The sequence below is a fragment of the Rhinolophus sinicus genome, linkage group LG12 (genome assembly GCF_036562045.2).
Source record: "Rhinolophus sinicus isolate RSC01 linkage group LG12, ASM3656204v1, whole genome shotgun sequence".
In the NCBI taxonomy this organism is placed as follows: Eukaryota; Metazoa; Chordata; class Mammalia; order Chiroptera; family Rhinolophidae; genus Rhinolophus; species Rhinolophus sinicus.
In genome coordinates, this window is record NC_133761.1 from 52265882 (window position 1) to 52290534 (window position 24653).

General features: G+C 40.5%; 1 long non-coding RNA gene and 1 pseudogene across 1 annotated transcript; one reads left to right on the top strand and one right to left on the bottom strand.

Moving 5' to 3' along the window:
• Window positions 1-276: 276 nt before the first annotated feature.
• LOC141567949 (uncharacterized) lies at window positions 277-18324 on the bottom strand. Its single transcript, XR_012490992.1, has 3 exons — window positions 18184-18324; window positions 15804-15854; window positions 277-498 (listed from the first exon to the last, which is right to left on the bottom strand). It is a non-coding gene; the product is annotated as an uncharacterized LOC141567949 (long non-coding RNA).
• Window positions 18325-18367: 43 nt separating this feature from the next.
• Window positions 18368-24623, top strand: LOC109446951 (elongation factor 1-alpha 1; annotated as a pseudogene).
• Window positions 24624-24653: the final 30 nt, after the last annotated feature.

A 24653-nucleotide genomic window follows, 5' to 3' on the forward strand; every position in this document is an offset into this window, starting at 1 on the left:
CTTTCTCCTCATTAGCATCTCAAACCTTTTAAGATGATATCTTTTTTTTTTAATTACAGCTCTGTCCCAGAAGCAGAGGTTTCTATACGTCTGTTTTCTACATAGAACTGCACAGTCCGATACTGGAGCCAATAGCCATAAGTGGCTATGTCCATTCAAATGAATTTAAATTAATTCAAATTAGCAATTGGGCTCCTCAGTAGGACTAGCCACATGGGGCCTGTGGCCAGAGGCAACTGTGTCAAATTGTGTCGATATAGACTATTTCCATCACTGCACAAAATTCTATACAGCACTTAATTCAAGAGCGTGACTTAATTTGCACAACTATACGTGGTTTGACTCCTGGACTTGAATAGAAAACAGAGGACTACCTGAGGAAGCTCCTACTCAGAGACAAGGAAATGTGTTATGAAGAGCCCGCTCTTCAGTTGGGAGGCGCTGGTTCAGCGGTGACCTCCTTAGTTACCAGCGGTAAGACGATCACCCTCTCTGGGCCTGAGAAGTAAGTGAGATGATGGCGGAAGTGAAAGTCCGTCCTTTCTGAACAGAGAAGTCCTCCCTAAGTGCAGGTACTACCATTATATGCACAAATTGGGTAAAAAGCTTCTCACTCTGTCAAACTATAGATCCCAATGTGCTCAACTGACCTGCAAAGACTGACTAGAACCAACATAGCAGCTGACTCTCTGTTCATTCTTCCCTCATAATTGAACACCCCTGATCTTATAAAGAAGAATCTAGTGGGTGGGTGATGGGTGTTTAATGATGACTGCTCTGCGCTGTGTTGGCACTTCAGAGATATCGGTCTGAATTCGATTTGCCAGGAGAACTGAATACAGTTGTCCCCCCTTATCTGTGGGGGATACGTTCCAAGACACCCAATGGATGCCTGAAACCACAGATAGCACCGAGTTCTATATATGCTATGTTTTCTGTGATAGTTTAATTTATAAGTTGTGCACAATAAGAGATGAACAATGATAACTAATAATAAAATAGAACAATTATAATAATGGACTGTAATAAAAGTTCTGCGGATGTGGTCTCTCTGTCACACACACACACACACACACACACACAAAATACCTTATTTTACTGTACTCACTTACAGAAAGCACTTTATGGATTCCAGCGTAGCTACTCTGCACTTTGGGGCCATTATTAAGTAAAATAAGGGTGACTTGAGCATAAACACTGGGATACGGTGACAGTCAGTCTGATCACCAAGATGGCTCCTAAGTGACTAATGGGCCAGGAGCATCTACAGTGTGGAGATGGTGGGCAAGGGATCATTCACATCCTGGGCAGGACATGGTGGGACTCTCAAGAGTTCATCTGCTACTCAGAACAGCACACAGTTTAAAACTTATGAATTGTTTATTTCTAGAATTTTTCCATTTAATATTTTTGAACTAAGTTGACCATAACTGAAAGCACAGAAAGTGAAACTGCAGATAAGGGGGGACTACTGTACAGAGAAGCTCACTGCTCACCCCAACAATCATCAGAGGCCTCCGTCACCACCTTGGGTTCATTCCTGTTCACTCTGCTGGAGGGTAGATTCCCAAACAGTGAAGGGAAGGCAGCCATCTACTCTGTTCTTAGTTTTCCTCGCATCAGCAACACAGCTCTGAGCTGCCTACCTGCCTGCCTGCCCTCAGGTGGCCCAGAAACGTGGGCTTCCAGGCTGTCAGTCCATTCCCTGGCGAGTCAGTCCTCTGGCCTGGGCCTGCCCCCTACACACATCACCACAGTGAGACCTGTGCCAAAGTGGAATGAATGGAAACAGATCATCTTCCCTACGCCTCCCCATTCCACTTATGGAGGGTATTCTGCCCTCTGTCAGACCCAAAATCCAATTCTGTGTGGGTGGGTGTCTACACACGTGTCTATGTGTGTTCATGTGCATTACTGAGATTTACGTATATCGCCCTCCATCTTTCCTGTGGTTAACAGTGGGAATACACCCACATTCCCCTACTGTAAAGTTTAAAACCTGTGCAAATATGTATTAAACGTTCAAAGGAAAGGAGCTTGGCCCTGTGCGAAGGCTTGAGTGGCAGGTATAGGGGGTGGAGGAGGAAAGTGACTGCTAGTTTATAGGGAGATTCTTTAGGATGATGAAAATATTCTAAAATTGATTATGGTGATAGTTGCACAAGTCTGTGAATACACTAATGCCACTGAGTTGTACACTTTATTTAAGTGGATGAAGTGCATGGTCTCCAACTTACATCTCATTCAAGTTATTAAAAAACAGAAAGTCAGATGAGGCCACACCTGTGAGTGTTGGATGACTGTCAGCTCCTCCAAGGACCTAGATACTTCCTTTTCAAAGTGTGGAGGGTGAACCTGAAACATTTCAGGTCCTGTGCCAGACCTATTAAACCCAAAGCAACCTATTAAATCTGCATATTCAAACATCTCTGGTGATTCCTGTACACGAGGGAGGCACTAAAAGGCTTCAGACTCAGGAAACAAAAGCTAAAGTGAGCTAATAATTGATAAAAATCGAGAGGAAGTACTTAACTTACACTTAACTTTTCTATTTCTTTAAATATTGCTTTGTCTTTTTAATTTATTTTGTGAATGAAGGGCAGTACGTTGAGATATTTAAATGTTTACACTTTTATTCAACCATAATAGACTTGCTTAAAACTGACCTCCAACTCTGGATCCAAGATGGCGGAGTAAACACTATGCCTGCGTCCTTCCGTGAACACATTAAAATTACAACTAAAGTATAGAACAATAAACCTGGAGAACCATCTGAAGTCTAGCCAAACAGAAGTCCTATAATTAAAAATGTAAAGAAGAAGCCAGGTGGATGTTAGTAGGAGGGACAGAGACGCAGAACAGGCCCCAAACCTCTGTGCCGTGGTTGAGAATCACCTCTTTAATCCTCATTATGCATTTTGGGCTCTTTTGAGTTGCACGATACACTTATTTACAATTAGCTGAAATATCAATCCTTGGAGAATTTAATAAATTAGGAATTCACCAATGGCAGAAAACAAGTGTAAGTATACTATGGCGACACCTGGTGGTAAAATACGCAATAACATCATGAGGCTCCCATAATGGTGGATTCCTGAAGAAAATTAAATAAAATGGAAATTTTAAGGACCATTCCATAGAGTTAGAGACAAAATGAAGAGGTGAATATGTGGACATGTATGTATTTCTTCTTGTGCATCAAAAGCAGAAACGACCCGTAACACAATCAACGCAGATGAGCGCTTCATCGAGAACGTGTCGTTCATTCTGCTGCTTCCTGTTCTTTTCATCTAGTACAAGATAATCAGTCACTTTGCTTTCTCGCCTATAGAATAGGAAGATTTAATAATCCCTACTGAGTTTACTAAACAGTATAAGTGAAAATTGTTTTGTAAATTGTATGAATATTACGCTATACAAATGTTAGCTATTATTATAATAGAGGTAATTATTAACTTTCAGTTACAGATTTTCCTTTCAAGTAATTTTAATATTGCTTAAATATGAGATGGCATTAGTTCATGTCACTCAGGGGCTAACTGCTTAAAATTACACTGTGCCCAATTCGTAAGGGTCAAAACAACAATTCACGAGGCCAGTGGTTCTCAACTGGGAGGATTTTGCCTTCCAGGGCACATCTGGCAATATCTGGACATTTTTGGTTGTCACAACTCGGTGGGGTTGGGGAATATGGCAATCCTGGCATCTAGTGGGTAGAGGCCAGGGATGTTGCTAAACATTCTACAATGTACATGACCGCCCCTACAACAAAGAACTATTGGCCCAAAATTCTGACAGTGCTGAGGTTGAGAAATCCTGGTTTAGGGTAATGGAAGGGAGAAAGTTCGGCCTTCTCTTTCCCGCCTACTGTCCTCATCGCCACCACCGTCGAATACAAAGATTGGATGGTAGGTTATAAATGAGAAATTCTCCAACACATAGGTAAGTGCAAGTGAGTTCACAGAGTTTGCAGGTTGGATTTTATTAAGTAGGGCATCACTCCTCTTTTTTACTTATGGAATTAAGTCCAAATGAGAGTTAGAAAAGAGTGAATATTATTTGTAATGGCCATATGCTCGGACAATGTAGATAGAGCATAGCTGTTTTTTTGAAGGGGTCAAGAATAGGGTGAGGGAACATGCCAAAAAAAGGTTTTTTTAAACTGTTTTTAGTAATCATATTGGCAGCGGTAGTATTAGTATTGTTGCTTTGAAACTTTTGTGAGTAATACAGGATAAAACAAATGAGTAAGTATGGAATGTTCTAATTCTATCATCCATTTTGTTTTTGAGAGTAATATTTTCTATGTGGAAAAATGGGTATACAAACCTGAGATAGAAGAAGTAAAAACCTTGTTGTCCTAAATTTGATTTTGAAGTACCAGTATAGACTCATGGGTTATATTATATTATATTATATTATACTATATTATATTTGCTGAAAAGGCCCAGAAACGAAACAACCACCACAATACCAATTATTATTCTGAAATACCATTTCCCACTAAAAGAAACCAAGGCTTCTTGAAGAAATGACTGATTCCTGGTTTGGAACAGGAAATGTACACACTGACCCTTGTCATATCATCCTGTCATATCAGATAGCAATGAAGCTATGGAAGACCACTAGGTCCTGGAAGAAGAATGTAGGAATCAATTGCAAGAGGCATCCACTTTCCAAAGATGGGACAATTTCTGCTTCAATAAGTTCAAGGGATTGAAATTGTTTAGATCCAAATGTTCATAATTATATATTTTTTAAAAACTTAAATGATCACATTTGAAAGATGTTAAGGAACCAGCTTGAAAACATTGGTACATAATGCGAAAGAATCATGCATTTTTCTTGCTTTTCCTACATCAGTTGTATCACTGGGAAACCAAACAGTGGATTAAGGGAGGTATCTCTTTATGAAAGTATCACACCTAATAAATGAAAAAGAAGTGATAGGATTAGAGTGTTACTATTTTGCAACTCTCAATGAATTGATGGATTTAGGCACTAAGTATCCAATGGTCGCTAACATAACAAAAGGGAGTCAACCAGGTATTTGTGCCTCCTCATTCAAGGTCACATTACCACCTGTGGTCTTGCCAAAGGGATTGAGCCTCAGCTTGATTCAGCTGCCAATTGGTAGAAAATCCAGAACACGTTGAACTACATACACCAAGCGTATGTTGTCAACAATATCCAGATGATAGGAAATTTCACAAATCAAAGGACTCATGTTTTCCAACAGATAAATTGTGAGACTGAGAAAGGGATCAGGGGAAACTTGAAGATTTAGAGACTTTAAATCATATCAAACATTTAAAGTGGACAGCTATAGAGTCCCAGGGTATTTACTTGGGTGAAAGAACTATAAAGAAACACAAACAAGAAGCTATCTTACTGGTTACTTGGGGGAAAGATATGATTGAGATGGAACAAATGGAGGGTCTTCTTAGTAGCTGGCAAATTCTACGTCTTGACCTGGGTGGTAGTTACAAGGGTGTTATAATGATTCACTAATAAATGCCTTATAATTAAATATTAATATAATACTATGTCAATATCAAATTAAATGTAAATTTAGTAACCTAATATTGAATATTAGTTTAACAGAAAGATTAAATTAAATATTAATTACATGCCTTATGATAATTCATTACATTATCCATCCATTTTTGTGTGATTTTACGAGTCTGTGTTTTATTTTCCAACACAAAGTTTTCAAATAATATAAAGAAATTGGATGGCAGAAATTTGTAGAATCTTCTCAGAGCAATACAAATACACAATGGACTTTTGTTCTGATTTTACACTTACCTTTCTAGTGTGTAATGCAATGATAATTATTTGGATTGACCACTAGGCTGTGCTCTTTGTTGCCACAGGATCTGTGCTTACACTGATAAAAAGGGGATTTTAAATGTGTATGTAATGCCGCATGAGTATTAGGATAAGGAAAGTGATTATCCTCCGATCTACTTCAGTGAGTGTTCAGTGCCAGCAATTTTTATTTGGAAAGTTAGAGCCAACATGTCAATACAGTGTACATACGAAAATACTGTAGCTTTCTCCTTTAAAATGCCTTCGTTTAGTTCATAAGTTACAATGATAAACCCTCATACACCATTATAACAAAACATTAAGACCTAACATGTGGAGAATGAAAGGTAAAGTTTTCAGAGTGGTCTTCTGGTAAGAGATGATAGCCCACTGGTGATGGGGACAGAGACACTTAACATTCTTGGCTCAAATACATCCCCCACCACTGTGGGGGGACTGAGAATAACACAGCACCAGGGCCAGTGAAGAATGAGAGATGATCCTTGAAGGGCCAAGGCTTTGGGGTGAGGCCAGTTGTGACTGCTCATCCAAGAACGCTCTTTCCTTATGTGCGTGCGGAAAGGGCTGCTGTTCATACAATTTAGTTGATATGAGCTCAGTCTAAGCTTGACAGGCCTGCATCTTAAGTGAGAAAGAGTGGTTCTCCTGTAATAGCTGCTTATCTATTCTCAAAGGGGAGAACAAGTGATACAACATCTTTCTGTTAATAAAAGCCTCAGATGGTTTGTACTGCTAAGGAAATAAAAAGCTTATGCATCGTTCAGAGGCTGAGAAAAAAAGATACTTTGAGTTTTAGAATTTTTCTCCAAAGCTGCCATAAATAGCACAACAGTGAATCTTCACCTTTAATCCTAATAATTATTATGTCAGTTTGCTATAACCTCTCCAGCCATCCCCAAAGTGTGATACAGCGTTCATGGGTACATCTGTATACATGCGCTAGAATGGATTAGAATTACTCATGCTGGTTACTTTTTTGAGATTTCATATATTCGTCCATTAGAAACACTTTGGGGTCAGATATCCTTCCCACTCTGATGACAGTACCTTGGCGGTGGACAGGTGGGATGCTGACTGACAGTGACAGCTAAAGAATCTCCACTCGGGTGGACACCATGGCTTTTCCCTGATCCCTAATGCTCTTTATGGATCCCATTCCTCACTCCCAGAACCAAAACCCAGACTCTCTCACTCTAAGATGTTCCCAGGTGACTGAGGAACACACTCTGTTCCCAGCTTGCCCCTGGTTTGGGTACCCTGCCCGCCTCACGCCCCATGTGGCGCCCTCCTAGATCCAGACATCTCCCTCTCTCCTGGTGTGATGCATGTGCAGTGGGTAAGAAAAGGCTCTGGACTCCGACAGAACCAAGTTCAGCCACTGTTATGTGACCTTGGGCAAATGATTTAACCTCTCTAAGCCTCAGTGTCCTTTTCCATTAAATAAGGATGATGAGTATAATAATGTTCACCTATTGTTGATCTTTTACAAAGCAAACACTCCCCTGTAAACAGCACCCAAGTAAAGAAATAGAACAGCCAGCACCCAGCACTGCTGCCTCCTTCCATTCTCTGACCCCAACCCCCAACTTCTAGACCATGGATTCATTTTGTCTCTGTTGGAACGTTATACAAATGGTAACATAGAACATATACACTTTCACATCTGATTTTTTTCCAACTCATCCTTCTATTTCTGAGATTTACCCAGGTTGTCACATTAGCAATAATTCTTTTGTTCTCATTCTACAGCGGATACGCACTTTCCAGTTTGGGTCATTACCAAGAGAGCTGCTAGGAACATGCCAAATGTAGTATTAAGCAGTAAAAAATAAACATGCTAAATCTCTCCTGAACTGGAGTTGCATAAAGCTCTCAACTTAAATATTACACATGGGATAGAGTTATTACTGACAAGTAACATGGCAGACTGGAAAAGAATATAAGGTTTTAGACAAGACACACTTAACATTGAATTCTGGACTTTCCACTTACCAATAGTGTGACTTGGGCAGTTATTTGACCTCTTTGAGAATCAATTTCTTCACGTACAAACTAGTAACAAAAATATTTCCCTCATTTGGCAGTAGAGATGGTTACTCGAGATGGTATCTGCAACGACCCTGGCAGGGTGCGTAGTACATATAAAGGTGAGTTTGCACAGGCCCTAACTACATTTAGGGGCAGGAGAAGAGCATAGGTGCAAAGGAAAGAGACCCTTCTCTCCTGGATGCATTTACTCAAGGTATTTAAACATAGCCCCTGGAAATATTGTTATTATAAAATTAACAAAGGACAGAGAAATGTTTAAAATTTCAAAATGTTTGTCCAACTGAAAAAAATTAATCTAACTGCATATCCAGTTGGTGGCATAGCCACACAGAGAAAGACTGAAACACAGCATTGACTACACATCCCTAGTGGGATGGAATCCAGGACAAAAAGTAGATATAGATGACAGATAGAGCAAATCTTAGGAACCAAGACTTTTAGCATAAAAGACATGAGCATAACATCCAGAAAAGTTCAATTAAAACCCTGTAATCCACTAATATGTACTATTATTTAGTAGGCAGTAACTGTCTACTGAAAAAGCTAAGAAGCAGTGACATCTAATCTGTTTCCCCGAAAACAAGATCTAGCCGGACCATCAGCTCTAATGCATCTTTTGGAGCAAAAATTAATATAAGACCTGGTCTCATTTTACTACAATATAAGACCGGGTCTTTATAATATGATATGATATGATATGATATGATATGATATGATATGATATGATATGATATATATAATATAATATAATATAATATAATATAATATAATATAATATAATATAAATACAGGGTATAATATAATACTGGGTATAATATAATGTATTATAATATAATACCGGCTCTTATATTAATTTTTGCTCCAAAAGACTCATTAGAGCTGACGGTCCGGCTAGGTCTTATTTTCGGGGAAATAGGGTAGCACTGGGCATCCCTAGGGCCCAAATTCTAAATGTCCTAATTTGAATATCAGTATGAAGTCAGTATTTAACAAAATGTTTCTTTCCACCTCTGTCCACTGAAAGAGCAATGGCACCCCCATAACTGAGCTCAACTAGCAACCAGTTCTTGGTTTCCAAATACTATACCCACTAAAAACAAACAAACAAAAACAGAGCTCTTTGGAGAAATGGTTGAGCCCAGGTCCATGGCAGAAAATGTACAAGATGCTTGTTCCAGGGACATCTGTTATGTCAGGAAGTAAGGAAACTATCAAAGACTTCTGAGACCTTATCAAAGATACAGGAACCAACTTGATGAGCCAAAAATCAAACAATTTGAATGTCAAAAAGAATAATGGCTACAATGGGTTTTAAAAAAATTATAAAAATCCAAGTTCATAATGACACCAATCATCCCTCCTCAAAAACAAAACAAACAAACAAAAAAACTTATTGTCTGTCTTTGGAGATTGCTATAGTAACAACATATTTTTCTGAAAATTGGTAAATGAAGGAAACGAGTCAAGCATTTATCCTGCCTTCCTATTCAGCTTGTACTTCAAGGTAACCAAATAACTGATGAAGGAAAGTTCTTCTTTCTAGAAGTCCAGTTAATAAAACCAGAAAGCATGGTAGCCACTGATTAAATAATGGGTCTAGGCCACAATCATCAATAGCTATGAAAACCGTCAGCTGCAAGGCTGATGAAGGGATCAGGCCGACCCCACATCAACTGACCGTCTTTGCCAGTGAGAAATAGGAAGTCCATGGCACCACTATGATTTATTCTTGCCAGTGAACCTGAATCTAGTCAAGCCTCTGGAGCTACCTACCAGCCTACAGGAAATCGAAAGGTAGAGGAACAAGTTAAATGACACAACAGAAATTAATCAGCCAAATCCAACATGGGGGGGGGGGGAATTCCACAGGCAAATTGACCTGTTGCTTCAACAAAGAAATGTCATGAATAAAAAAGGAATGTAGAAGAGGTGATTAAAATAGACTTACAAGAGCAACCAAAGGCAGTTTGTGAACCTTGTGTGGGTCCTGATTTGAACAAATCAGCTGTAAAAAGACATTTTGGAGACATTCAGGGAAATGTGAATATAGACTGAGTTTGTTAATATTATTGGTAATTTTATTAGATGTAATAATATCATTAAGGGCATATATTTTTAAATGCCCTTATCTCTCAGAGATAGCTACTTAAGATTTACAGTAAAATAATACAATGCCTGTGATTTGTTTTAAAATAGTCTAGCAAAAAAAAATGTGTAGGGTGATATAAATGAAAAAAGATGGGTCAAAGTTGACTGGTGACGCTAGATGAAGGATATTTGAGAGCTCATTATGTCATTCCCTCTGTTTTGGGCATGTTTGAAATCTCTTAAAATAAAATAAAAATTACTTCTATCAAGCATTTAAATTTATGCCACTGTAAATTACCTGAAATCTCATTAATTTGGACTAATGGAAATCAAGGTCAGACTAAATTTTTTTCAGTTATAACTCAAATTTTAGAATAATTATTTTCCACTCTTTCATTTTCATTTTTAACAGACTGGCTGTATTTTTATTAGTCACGAGTTCTAAACAGTCTGTACATAAAATGTCAATTATCATATCCTGATGTTTAATGTAACCCTTTTCATTGTCATAGTTTCCACAAGGGTTCCAAAGACCAGATAGTAAACAAGAGGTGCCAAGTTACCCACTTTGTCAACTGAGATTCTGCGGTAGCTAAACTCTACCATCTACACCAGACTCGTAAAGGGAGAAATCCAAGCCAGTTCCACCAGCATTAGATGCCCACTGTCTTCTAACTTTATGAAGAGGTCAAGAGACTTTCCTGGGAGCTGTGCTGTGTATCCCCTTCGCACTCCACCATGGGGGAAGGGATGAGGGTCCTTTCTCCTCACTCAAGCCTTTGAGAAGGGCTCCAAAAGGCCCTTGAGAGAAGTTAGAGTTGGGGGGGACATGAAGGTGGGCATCTAAGGGGAGAGGCCATGGCAGAACTGCCCTTGTGGGCAGAGTGAAGAGAATCACTTGGGACTGAGCTGTGCTTCCACTGAGGCAGGGCAAAGGGGAAGTTTCCAGGAGGCATATGTGGACGCCCTGATGGGCACATGCCTAGTGTCATCCAACGACTTCACTAAGAGCTCCACCTAGAGGTGGGGCCAGAAGGGCCCCACTTGCTCCCACCATCACCAGATTACACTCCTGTCCCCATGGGACACATTGCTCTTTCCCCCATTTCACTGTCTCCCCAACTCCACACAGAGGGGTCAGACGCTGTTGCTGGTTTCCCAGCCTGAAGTGGGCCCAACCTTGGGAAAGGGGGAATTTGGAATTTCAATGTGACTATTAATGAGACTTTAAAATTTCCTGAAATGAGGTTATTAGGATGACAGATATAGAAACCAAAAAGCTATTGGGACATATCCATACTTTTATCCATAAGAGAGAATGGGTCCACAAAGTAAGTTTAATTAAATGTTTTATACTTCCCTACTAAGTCCAGCTTTTTTCAACAAACCACTTAAAATATTTCTAAAATCTTGGCAATAACTTAGAGAGCCAGGAGGGAAATGGCACTGGATGAGCCTGGAGAATTGGGGGACCCCGTGATGAGGGGCACCTAGGGCAGGTCCTTGCTATGAGTTTTGGTCTTAATTTTAAAAATATAAAGAGCCACTGAAAGGTTTTAGGGGGTGGATTACAAGATGGGATTTTTTGTGTTGTGGCTGCAATGGAGCGAATGGTTCAGGGGTGGAAGGAGGCTGGGGTAGAAGCAGGAAAACCAATTAGGAACCTATTGTAACCAGCTGAATGACGCTGGTGATTCTGATGGAGATAAGGAAGATGGAAAGAAGTGAGTAGATAGATTTATTTAGATAATCAAATCTATAGGACTTGCTAATAATTAGCTATGGGTGGGGGGGTAAGGGGGGGAGTGATGGTGACGGGGGTGGGGGTGGCGGGGGGGAGAAGAGATGATTCCTGGGTTTCTGGACTGAATACCTGGGTAAGTGTCATGCCTGTTAATAAAGAACACAATGGGCGGGGAGGGTTGGTGGGAAAGATGATGAGCTTAATTCTAAATCTGTGAAGTTGAAGTATCTGTGAGAGAGCTAAGGAGAGCTGTCAGGTTAGTAGCAGAGCCTGGAGTTCAGAAAAAAGGATGGAGCCACAGGCCCACACTGGCAGCTATGGAAGTGGATGGTGAGGGCAGCCTTGGGAGGGCTGGGCCTTCAGGGCAATGTAGGAACAGGGTAAAGGGAAAAGCCCCAAGGAAATGAGATAATAGAGAAGAAAAATCCAGCAAAGAAAATGTCAAACTTGAGGCTGAAGAGCAACCAAGAAGAGTAAGAAAGGGCAGTGGCGTCAATGCTTAGGGAGGAATAAACCACAATGTTAGATGTTGTTGAATGACCTCTCGAAATCAAGAATGGAGAAGGGCCTTTGAGAGTTCTTGTACTTTTGGAATAGATACTGAGATATTTGGGGGTAAACAATATGAAAGCTGGTATTTCTTCATCATAATCCTGGGGTGGCGTGAGAGGGAGCTGTGGGGATACCTGAAAGGAGATTGGCCACAAGTTGTGGGAGCCAGCGGCTGAGGCCGTGGAAGTCCACAGCACCGTTCTCTCCACGTATGTCTGTGTGGGAAATTTTCCATAACAACACGTTTTTATTATTTTCCCTTAATAAACAATGCCTTTGGATGTATCATCATGAAGATCACGAGTCACTTCTGCAGAAATCGTTTTTGTGAAGGCAAAAGCCAGACGGAATAGCAGTAACTGAAGGTTAGGTTATAAAGACAGTCTAGTGTAGGCAACAGACGCCGTGAAGAAATGTAGCTGTGGAGGGGAGAAGGAGACAGGCAGTAGACAGAGAAGGCTGTGCATGGAAAGAGGATGTTTTTCTTTCACAGACTGGAGAGATTGCAGCTTGATTATATCCTGATAGGGTTGAGCCAGCAAACAAGGAAGGAAGAGATGGAATGAAGACTCGAGGTGAAGAAATTGACCTTAGATTTAATGGAACGGCTCTTTCTCTGGTGCAGAAGAAAATAAGTGGGAGAGGGTGCCGGACACCAGAGATGAGTGACAGGAGCATATGCTTCTATTTTCCTCTCAATTACAGGGTGAGAGCATCTACTGAGGGGGAGTGCAGGTGAAGGGGTCTGAAGTTTAAAAACAGCGGAGAATGTTTGAAAATGAGAGAATTCACCAGGAAAGCAGGGTTGGGCCGTGTTGCGAGTCCAGGAGACATCGGTGAACATGAAAACTCTATGCCCTGTTTTGTGGGGATTTTCCAGCACCACTCAGCTGCCTGGGTCTGAGCTCACAATGGAAGGATGTCCAGGTTCACCTCGCTGTTGGAGGTTGGCCAAGGATGCAAATAGAAGCACAAACACAGGAGTTGAGAACCGCGATCCTTATCTCTTGTGGCAGGCCAAATCGCCCCCACACCTAGCAGTTTAAAACAACAAGCATTTATTATCTCCCACAGTTTCTGAGCAGCAGGAATCTGGAGCAGGGAAGCTAAGCAGAATCGGCTGTGTTGCTCAGGAGGCTGCCTTCTTAGGCTGATGGCTGGAGAACCCACCTCCACGCTCACTCATGTGGTTGCTGACAGGCCTGTTTACTGCTGACTTGGCGGGGGCTAGTTTCTCACCTTTTGGGCCTCCCCAGAGGGCTGCATATAACATGGTAGCTTGCTTCCCCCAGAGTGAGGGGAGAGAGAGAGAGAGAGAGAGAGAGAGAGAGAGAGAGAGAGAGACAGAGAGAGAGAGAGACAGAGAGAGAGAGAGAGAGCCTGCCTAAGACAGTATCATTTCATAGCATTCCTTTTGCCCATCTCCCCTCACTAAAAGTCAGCTTCCTGAGAGAAGCTTACTTTTCTGTTTTGCTCATCGCCATATCCTCTGGGCCTAGAGGAGTTCCAAGCACAAAGCAGATGATCAAAAAAGATCTGTAAATAAATGAGGGAGGGAGTGAGTGAGTGAAACCCACCGGAGAAAGTGTTACTACCAACTTACTGACAAACTCTTTGGGGTGAAGAGGGATGTAGTTTCCAGGGGCTGTTTTATTAGTTTGCACAGACATTTAATGGCTCCCTGACTGTAGGCTGCTACTTTTTCACCCTCTCTCTCCTTTTGTCTTCCTTTTTCACAAATTTAATTAGTTTGTGTTACTGCCAGTGAAACGATTCTCAGAGTTATGTCTTAACATCATGTGCCTTTGGAAAATCACACTCAAATCCTAACACAAATATCCCATTCTAAATGCAAAAGGTAAGTTCCACAGAGTATTGCTGCAAAGAAAATGTCCACTTAAAATTCTCCTTTTCAATTTAACAGGAGAAATGAGTCTTGACCCCCGCCCCCCGCAAAAAAAAGTTGGTCCCTAGAGGGATGGATAAAAGCATATGGAATGATTCCAACTTTTTGGAAACCACACATCGTTAGGGAAAACTCCCTTTTGAAATGGTAACATTCAAAATGTTAAACCTGGTGGAAAAAATACTAATACCTTATGTTTTATCAGCACTGGGGTTGATACACTTACGTCACCATCCAGAATTGTTTGGGATGGCAGGTGATGAGGGCCACCGAAGGGCTGGAGGGCTGTGGTTAAACTGAGTATCTTGGGCTCACAGTCCCAGCTCTGTGCTTTCGAGCTGTGTGACCCTGAGCCAGTTATTTGACCTCTCTGAACCTCAATTTCCTCCTCTGAATAATGCGGTATTAATGTTTCCCTCACAGGATTATGAGGATTAGGTGAAAAACCCTTAGAAAACCTGAGATTGTAAGTTAGCTAATATTGATTAGTGTCTCTATTTTTACAGATTAGAGACTGAGGGTCAGAAAAGTTCTGAGATTTGCTTAAGGTCACATACCCAGGAGGCATCAGAGTTTTGACTCATTCCCAGAAATTGAGTGCTCTATCCATCGTACAATTATCTCCCATTTAACCATGAGAGTATACGGCTATGCTTCGAAAAGGTCAAAAATAAGAATGCTAAAATTATAGACCACAATCAGAAACTGACAATAAGAACAGCTGTTTTTACCTTCTCACAGCGTTCCCACTCTAGAGAGAGCAAATCTCTAAAGCTCTAGAGATTTAAGTGGGTATTAACCAGCAATCATATTTCATACTTTGAAATGACAACTAAGTAGTTCTCTTAGGGATTGGGATTTGTTTCTTTTCTTTTTTTTAACATCACCCCTTCTTACTGTCCTTTGTAACTAGATGCAACTCTATAGTATCTTACAAAACTACTCGATTCTCATTCACCATAGTTATGTTCTATACAGTCGCTCCCAAAGACTGAGTTAGTGAATTCCCAGGGGAAATACAGGGTTCAGGGTTAGGTTCCAGGGAGCCTCTGGTCACAACATTTTTGTCACCCAATCAATACATAACCTGGTCTATGTGTGTTTCTGTTTCAAGCCACCTAATCAGCATTGTTGATTCATGGACATTGAACTCAAGGCCAGCAGCGCTGTATCTCACGCCTGAATGAAGCTTATCTAACACACTTGCTTCCTCCGTAAAGCACAGCACAGCCTTTGTGCTCAGGAACCCTTGACAGCACCGCAGCTTTCCATTTGCAGGACATTTTATATAGCAAAATCCCCAAAGAAAATACAAAAATGCAAAAAAAAAAAAAAAAAAAAGCAACCCCAAAACAAACAAACAAACAAAAAACACCAAGGCATTAAAGAACCATGAAAGGAACATTTAACTTACAGTATTAGAGCTAATACAAGAAGACAGAGTGTCACCTTATTCAGTCTCAGTTGGAAACGAACGCACCGAGCAACTCAAAAATGTCACCACTCTGTGTATGACTGTAAATGACCGTAAAAGTGCCACAGGTATTGATATGGGCATTACAAATAAATTTTAGCAAGGAGGTGAATTTGCAAATATGGAATCTGCAAATAACTAGGAAAGACTGTACATACGTGGAACAGAAAGAGGCAGACAAGTACTCCAGTCGATCTTAGCTGTTCTGCCTGTGAAGGAAAGAAGACTGGATTAAATGAGGTCTAAATTTCCTCCCGGCACTAACATTCAATGACACACCTAATGAATGACTCTCAGGTGGGCATGGGACATAGACCTTCATGTCGCCTGTAAGACCGTGCAGCTTATAGAACCAACTTTGTGACTCCAGGCAAATTCGTCATCTCTCTCAATCTCACATTTTTCTTTATAACATGAAAACATCTATCTCATGGAGTGGCTGGGGAAAAAATGAAATGGAATAACAAATAAAATCATAATATGTGCAAAGTACCTGGAACATAGTGAGCACTAAAATGTTAACTCTTCTTTCCTAAGTACCTATTGGTTTCTACATTGATAATAAAGTATGTCAAGATTGTTCCTGAGTTATTGCCATTTAGTAGATTAAATGTGGCCTTCCCGGGCACAGCAGGTAGTCAAGATTTCCCTGGCCTGCTCATTTGCTGATTCACTCATCCATTCACTCTACAAATATTTACAGACCACCTACTATGTGCCAGAAACTGAGAATGAAATTGTTAAGTATTTGTTAAGAGCTTATGGTCAAGCATATGTGGGGGCAGGCAACAAACCAATATCTAATGCGATGTATCCTGACAATCATGGTTAAGCAGAGAAATAAAGTGGGCTAAAAGGATAGACAGTCATGGAAGGAAGAGTGTTTCCTTAATTAGGGTGGTCAGAGAAGGTCTCTTTAAGGATGTGCATTTGAGCAGAGACCTGAATGGTGAGAAGGACAGAACCAGGAGACGTCCAGGCTGGGGAAAGGCACTCCGGGCCCTGAAATAAGAATGAGCGTGTGTGTTGGATAAACAACGTGGAGGCCAGTGGGGCCTGAGTGTAGGATGCAGAGGGGAAAGCAGCAGATGAGATCAGAGTGGTAAGAGAGGCCCGCTGATGGCGGCCAAGCAGACCATACTAAGGACTTTGACTCCATTCTAAATAGTATGATGAGCCAGCCAGTGGTGTTGGGTGTAGGGGAATGACTGTTCGGATTTGTGTTGAAGGAATAACTGACTCTGGTTGTTGTGTGGGGGAAGAAGACCACATGTGAGGGTCTAGAGTGGAGGCTGAAAGACCAACAAGGAGGATGCCCAGCAAAGCAGGCAGGAGGCGTGGTGGCCTATCCAGGGTGGTCAGCTCATGTGTAACAGATCTGGTGCTGGGTTTACCACGCTCATTACGTTCATGATGCATGAATTATTTATTAATAGCTGGTGTGGTAATTCGGCACTCTGTACCCAAGTTTCACTATAACTGGCCCTAAACAAACTTGAGGGAGGAAAAAGCAAAAAAGCAAAGTTTCTCAAAACCACCCCTTTTCCCTCTCACATCTCTTTTCCCAATTTAAAGGAGCTTTTCTGAGGGTAAAGGATACCCCTCACTCTGCAAGCCCTTTAAAAAGTATAGAATACATTTGAAATGTATTTCATGAATTCTTTACATTTGGGTAAATGTCAGTTGGGTGAATTTAAATTGCCTTTTATATGCGATTCTAAACATATTTTAAATCTTTAAAAAGCAAAAAATGCGATGATCTCTTGATCACGCAGCTTAAATACCGTAACAGACTATAAGGTTGTCACGTATCCCTCCCTTCCCCACGAGGAAACACTTGCCTGTATCTGGTATTACCACTTCTAGGTATCTCTTTATGCTTTTGCTACAAATATATGCACCCGAACATAGATAGTATTATTTTGCATGATTTTAAGTTTTACGTGAATGGTATCATACTTTATATATTTTTGTGCTACTTGTATTTTATTTAACGTTATGTTTGTAAGAATGTTGATATCTTCCTGTAGTTCATTTTCACGAATATATATATTTTTATTGATGATGTTACCACAATTAATTTATCCATTCTCCTGTTCAAGAACATTCGAGTTGTTTCCAGTATTTTTGTTATTAGAGACAAGCTACTATGAAAATTCGCACACATGCCCCTTTTATACACGAGCAAAGTTGAATGTCGAGTCTTGCTATTTGAAATATGGCCCCAAGACCAGCAGTATCAGCATTACTTGAGTGCTTGCAAGAAATGCAGACCCTTGGGCCCCCTCCAGAACTACTGAATTACAATCTGCCTTTTAACAATACTGCCAGGAGAGCTGTACGCACAAAACAAGTTTAAGTATTGGTCTATAGGAAGTAGTACTTCTCAAACTATCTACGATGAATCAGTTCTGTTTTGGTTTCTAAATTTTCAATCTGTTACAGGCTGATAGTTTGTAAAATCATATGCTTGGATATTTCAACAACATTAAGTTGCTATAAAGGTTTCTCAACACTTATTTCAATTTCTGTACTTACCTTCATGCGGACCAGTCACATTTGGTGGGCTGGCAGGGGTCAGCGAACTAACATAGGGTATGTACTTAGGAGTGGAATCACCGAATCATCTGGAGCTCTCGTCCTCAGCTGTACAGGATAATGCCAAATTGTTTCTCAAAGTAATTGTATCGATATGTGTTCCCACCTGCAGCTTATGAGAACGATGGGTGTGAAATAGCATCTCACTGACACTTTAATTTACATTTCCCTGTTGCCCTTGTTTTGGAAGACTATTCTGGCAGTTTCCAATCATATGTTTTTCTAAGGCATAATCTTCTCATAGATTTAGCTTTACTCCAATTTATAATTATTTCTGATTTATAATTAATTATAAATTATACCACCCCCCCAACAATAAGATTCAACCATTGGAATATGGATATTTGCTAAAAATATATGTCCCTTTGGTTCTTAAAACAACTATCTCATTGGTTTTTCAAATATGCTCAGTTCACCTGTATTTTCAAATATGTACAATGTTTAGTCTTTAAGGTTGTGACGGAGTAGATAAGAGTTATGCTCTAAATAAAGTATAAGCTTTTTTTAAAAAATGAGATTTTAGTCTTATTTTTTCAGTAAGATTGAAAAATAATAATACAAAGCACTAAGTACTTTTCGTAACAGGTTTGCCGTTGGAATACAGGTGTGAACACCACCACTAAATCTAAGCCAAAATAGGAAAGGAAAAGATTCATATCAACATCGTTGTCACTGGACATGTAGATTCCAGCAAATCTACCACCACTGGTCATCTTATCTACAAATGTGGTGGGATCAACAAAAGAACCATTGAATAATTTGAGAAGGAGGCTGCTGAGATGAGAAAGGGCTCCTTCAAGTAATGCCTGGGCCTTGGATAAATGGAAAGCAGCATGTGAGCGTGGGATCACCATTGATATCCCCTGTGGAAGCTGGAGACTACCACGTATCATGTGACCATTGTCGATGCCCCAGGACACAGAGACTTTATCAAAAACATGATTACAGCCACATCTCAGGCTGTTCTGATTGATGCTGCTGGTGTTGGTGAATCTGAGGCAGGTGTCTCAAAGAAAGAGTAGGCAGATCCGTGAGCATGCCATTCAGGTTGTACACTGGGTGTGAAACAACTAATTGCTGCTGTTAACAAACTAGGTTCCACTGGGCTGCCCTATATCCAGAAGAAATATGAGGAAATCGTAAGGAAGTCAGCACCTACATTAAGAAAACTGGCTGTAATCCTGGCACCATAGCATTTGTGCCAATTTCTGGTTGGAATGGTGACAATGTGCTGGAGCCAAGTGCTAAGATGCTTTGGTTTAAGGGATGGAAAGTCACCTGTAAAGATGGCAATACCAGTGGAACCACACTGCTTGAAGCTCTGGATTGCATCCTGCCACCAACTCATCCAACTGACAAGTCCTTGCGTCTACCCCTCCAGAATGCCTACAAAATTGGTGGCATTGGTCCTGTCCCTGTGGGCCCAGTGGAGACTGGTGTTCTCAAACCCGGCATGGGGGTCACCTTTGCTCCAGTCAATGTTACAACTGAAGTAAAGTCTGTTGAAATGTACCATGAAGTTTGAGTGAAGCTGTTCCAGGGGACATTGTGGGCTTCAATGTTAAGAACATGTCTGACAAAGACATTCGTAGTGGCAAAGTGGCTGGTGACAGCAAAAAATAACCCATCGATGGAAGCAGCTGGCTTCATGGCTCAGGTGATTACCCTGAACCATCCAGACCAAATCAGTGCTGGAAACATACCGTACCTGTGCTGGACTGTCATTGAGACTCCCTGGTTCTTGCCCTCAAGACAATTGGGAGATGACACATTAATGGTGAGGTAACTAACAATTCAAACTAGTAAATAATCTCCAAGTCACTTTGCAGACAGTAAGCACTATGGGAGTTGAGATGATGTATTGAACATTACCTAACACTAGGCATTCTGCTGAACACTTTATCATTTGATGTCACAATAATTACAGAAAAGGAATTATCATTATTCTCAATTTACAGCTAAAGCACTGAGAGATTATAGAAGTTCAGTCAAAGAGCTGGTAACTCTTGGCTACCAGAGTGTGCACTCTTTACCACTGCTCAGGAAGAGAGGGGATCACCTCAAGTTAAGGTGGTCTGGGAGGCTTCATGGCTGAGCGGTGACAGAGCTGGGCCTTGAGACTGGAGCAGGATGAGACGTGCAACAGCAATTGAGAGGCTGCCCTTGAGAAGATGGCCAAGCAGATAATATCTGTCAATCACCCATTGCAGAAGCAGCTTTCAGAAAACTTATGACTGATAAAAACATTTCAGATAACTCAAGGATAGACAGTGCAGCAAAGTCCACTAAAACAGGAAATAGCAAAGTCACCAAAGACCTTGTCTGCTCTGATTATATACTGTGTATGGATGAAAGCAGTCTGAAAGATTTGAGTTGAAAAAGTAACTTGCAAGTTAAAACTGCAAAACTAAAACTGAACGACTTGGGAGCTATGATCCACAACAACAATGTATTATTGAAAAACCCTACTATGGGAATGATTCCAACTTTGAGACTGTGTATCCGATGATGTTGTCTGCGTCCATTCATGGCTGAGGACCAACAGTGATGGACAACCCTACAGTGCAGCTCTACATTTCTCAGTCCCCATGTTAAAGTGCAACAATGTTCCATAGCTCAAGGCCTCACTGTTTCTTCAGTTGACTTATTGTTTCTTATCTTAAAAAACAACTATAGATGGAAATCACTTGTCAGGCCACAGTGTAAAGCAAAACAAAACAAAACTAAAAATTAATGCCAAAAGCATATCCAAACATATTCACTTGGAGAAATGAAAGCTGAAATTATAGAAAACTTAGGAAATAATGATAATAGGAACATAACCTGTCAACATCTATGATGTAACATATGATGAAATGATTCTCAGAGGAAATTTTATCGCCTTAAATACATTCATTAGAAACCAAGAAAGATGGAGAATAACTGAAGTAAATACTTGATTCGAAAGCTATAAAAAAGACAATAAAACAGAAAAATGTAAACTATAACAGAAAAAAATAGACTTGGTCAATAATACCAAAAGTTGGTCTTTTAAGAAATAGGAAAAGAGATAATCAAAATTGTTACCAAGAAAATTAGCAATATAAAGATTGTTTTCAAAATTATGAGTTTTTATTATGGGAGTCAAGAAGGCCTACTTAAGCAAGACACTAGATCAAAAACCATAAAAGAAAATATTAACAGATTGGATTCCATAAAAAAAGGTTAAAATGTTTGACAAACTAAATACTTTGAAAATTAATAAACAGAAATCTCATTTAAAATAGAGTTGGTTCAACTAATTGTTACCAAATATGTTTTATTAATATTTTTTAAATACCCAACCTGTGTAATAAACTGCATATGTTAAAAAAAAAAAAAAAAAAAATTCAGTCCTGAGACTAGAAAACAGAACTCTAATGAAGGTATCATTCAATGCACACTACTGACCCCAACTGGAAGAGATATACCTTGCATCTCATGATAACTACATGACTACTTCATGAGGAGGAAGAAAAGATTCCCCCTTGCCCAGTAGTAGTTCAGCTAATGGGAGACCACAATAACTCAGCCAATGAAAACTCACTATACTTTGAACTTTCAGTTTCCTCCAATGGAATCCTCCTTTACAGCAATCCCACCCAAGTGGATAATCTGCAAGTTAAAACTTGCCAAGAGACTTCCTCTTCCTTGTTTCTCTGGACTAGTTGTGGTTGGTCCCATTAAATTGCATGTCCCAAATTGCAATTCTTTGTTGTTCCTGAGGGAAAAAAAGCTTTTGCTGGAGAAATATCTATTTGTTTAAAGTCAACAACTCCATAAACAAAATTAACAAATAAGTAAACTAAAAGAAAGTATCTGTTACAAATATAAGGGTTAAAAGCCGTAATTGCAAAGAGCTGCTATAAACAAATAAAATCACATACACAACCATATTTCTTAATGCACAAAAGCTATACGAAGTTCATTCTAAAAAAGAATGACCAATAAGCATTTGAAAGAATGCTCAACCATATTAGTAATCAGGAAAGTTTAAAGCAGTAAGATACCATTTTTCACTCATCAGGTAAGTAAAAATTTTAAAACACAATAATATGCAGTGTTTAAAAGGTGGTGAAGCACCAGGCACTCTATCTATTGTTCATGGGGAATGTAAATTGGCAGTCTTTTTGCAGGACAACTTAGCAGTAAGCATTAAATGTTTCAATGTGCATACTCCTTTGAATGAGTTAGACCACTTCCAGAAATCTGTCATATAGAAATACTTGAACATGTGCACAAAGATCTATGCATAAAGATGCTCACTGAAGTTTTTTTTTTTTTTGATTAGTGAAAAAATGGAAACTTTCTATATGTCAGTCAGAAGGAAAATGATTAAAGGATTGCTGAGCAGCCTTTAAAATGAATGAGTAAATCTATAGCTACATCAATTTCCTAGATACAGTGTTAAATGGTGAAAAGTAAATTACTGAATGCAAATTACATAGTGTATATGTGGGCATCATATATGAAGACATGTATACACATGTATGGGGGCAGGTATGGCATAGTTTCACTTTGTACCTTACATTTCATTGTTGTTTTAATTAAGAAAAAGAAGAAAACAGTTTAGAAAGAGATATATCAAACTGTTAGTGGTGTTTAGAGAGGAGAGAAAGGGTGAGAAGTGGGAGATTTTTTACTTCTCATTCTATAAACTGAAAACAAACAAAAAAAATCAAACATGCAAGTATACATTTTTGTGAAATTAAAAGTTAATATAAAAAAACATATGAAAATACTTTCAAAGACAAATGAACCTCAACTAAGTTTACCCCAGCAATTTTCAAAATCACAATAAAAAATAAAATAGGATGGCTTTACAGTGTTTTTACCTGGTACTTTTCCAGTTCTTCCTTTACAACATAATTAGGAATTACTTCAAAAGAATTCTTCACTCCTTTATGGAATATTACTACCTTAAATATTACCTTCCAGACACAGTTCAAAGCATAGTTAGCTCAAGAATTTCAGCTGAGAACCCCAAACTGGCAGGATATCATCGGTGGAGTGATTTTTTTTTTCTATTTCCTAATAAATTTTAGAGCAGTATGTAATTTGTCTGTAGCTGTCCAATTTCCCCCAAAGTTACTCATTTTAAAAAAATAACTCACACATAAATGTCATAAATTGTATATTTTATTGGGATTGTAGAAAGGTATTAAATGATCATGAAAGTAAGGTCATTACACGGAATAAGAAAACGTTCAATTAATGATACGTAATATTAAATCATCATCGCTAATCTTACCCAGCACTTACTGTGTGTCAAGCAGCAGCATAATTACGAGCAGCATGACTTTGCACAATGACACACTCTAAAGCTTAAACATTTTCCCAGGAGTATGCTTTGAAATATATGAAAACTAAACGTTAAATACAACGGGAGGGATAAGGTAATCATAGGGACATTTACCTTACGGTGGATAGAAAAAAAAAACAACTCTGAAAAGGGACCTGCGTTGTATTTATTTAGTGCTGAGAAACTGGCTAAACCCTATCTTACACTGGATCAGCACGCATTCATTCTCAATGACCTCACCAATACGCACTATTTTAGATTTCACGTTAATTCGCAGTCGTAGGGATCACTGTGGACCACCACTCAACACTAAAAAGGCTGTTGTAAGCCTTTTTCTACTTAAACCCCCGAAGTCCTTCACCTCTCTGTTAAGGGCGGATACAAACGCCCTGACGCACACTCAATAACGAGTTGGTCCCTCCATTTTGTCCCCAGTCTCTAGGCGAACCGAGCGGTGCTATTTTAAAGCCCCTAAGTAATGAAACTAAAAAAAAAAGGGAGAAGGCGGGATGGGCGTGGAAACACAATTTGGGGGAGGCTGGCGCTCGGGGCTAAATGGCTGCTGGTGCAGGGTGGAGCTGCCGGTGGCACGAGGGAATCGTCCCGGGGTCGGAAGGACAAAGGACACGTAGGGGACGAGGGACGCGAGCAAGTGCAGGCCGACTTCCGGGCTGGTGGGCCCGGGCTGCGGGCCGGCGGAGCTGGGCTGCGGCCCAGCAGGGGCGGGCGCGTCGGCTGCGCGGCCCGCGCGCAGGACAAAGCGGCGGCGGCGGCGCGCACGCTCGCAGCCCGCGGCCCCGCCCCCGCCCTCCCCGCAGCGCGCGCCCGGCGGCCCTGCACGCGAGCACGAGCGCGCGGGCAATGGTTAAACATGGCGGTTGCGGCGGAAGGCGGGGGTTGGGGTGGGAAGAGGCGCAGTGTCGAGGTTCCAGGGCGCCGTGCCGCCGTGCCCCGCCGAGATCCCGGGTGCGGGGTTGTTTTCCGACCCCTTCTCCTCCCACGGCCCCGGCTTTCTGGGCCTGGGATTCCCCTGGTGGAGAAGGTGTGGCGCGTTCAGTGAACAAAGGAGACAGCCCGGGCGGCGCGGCCA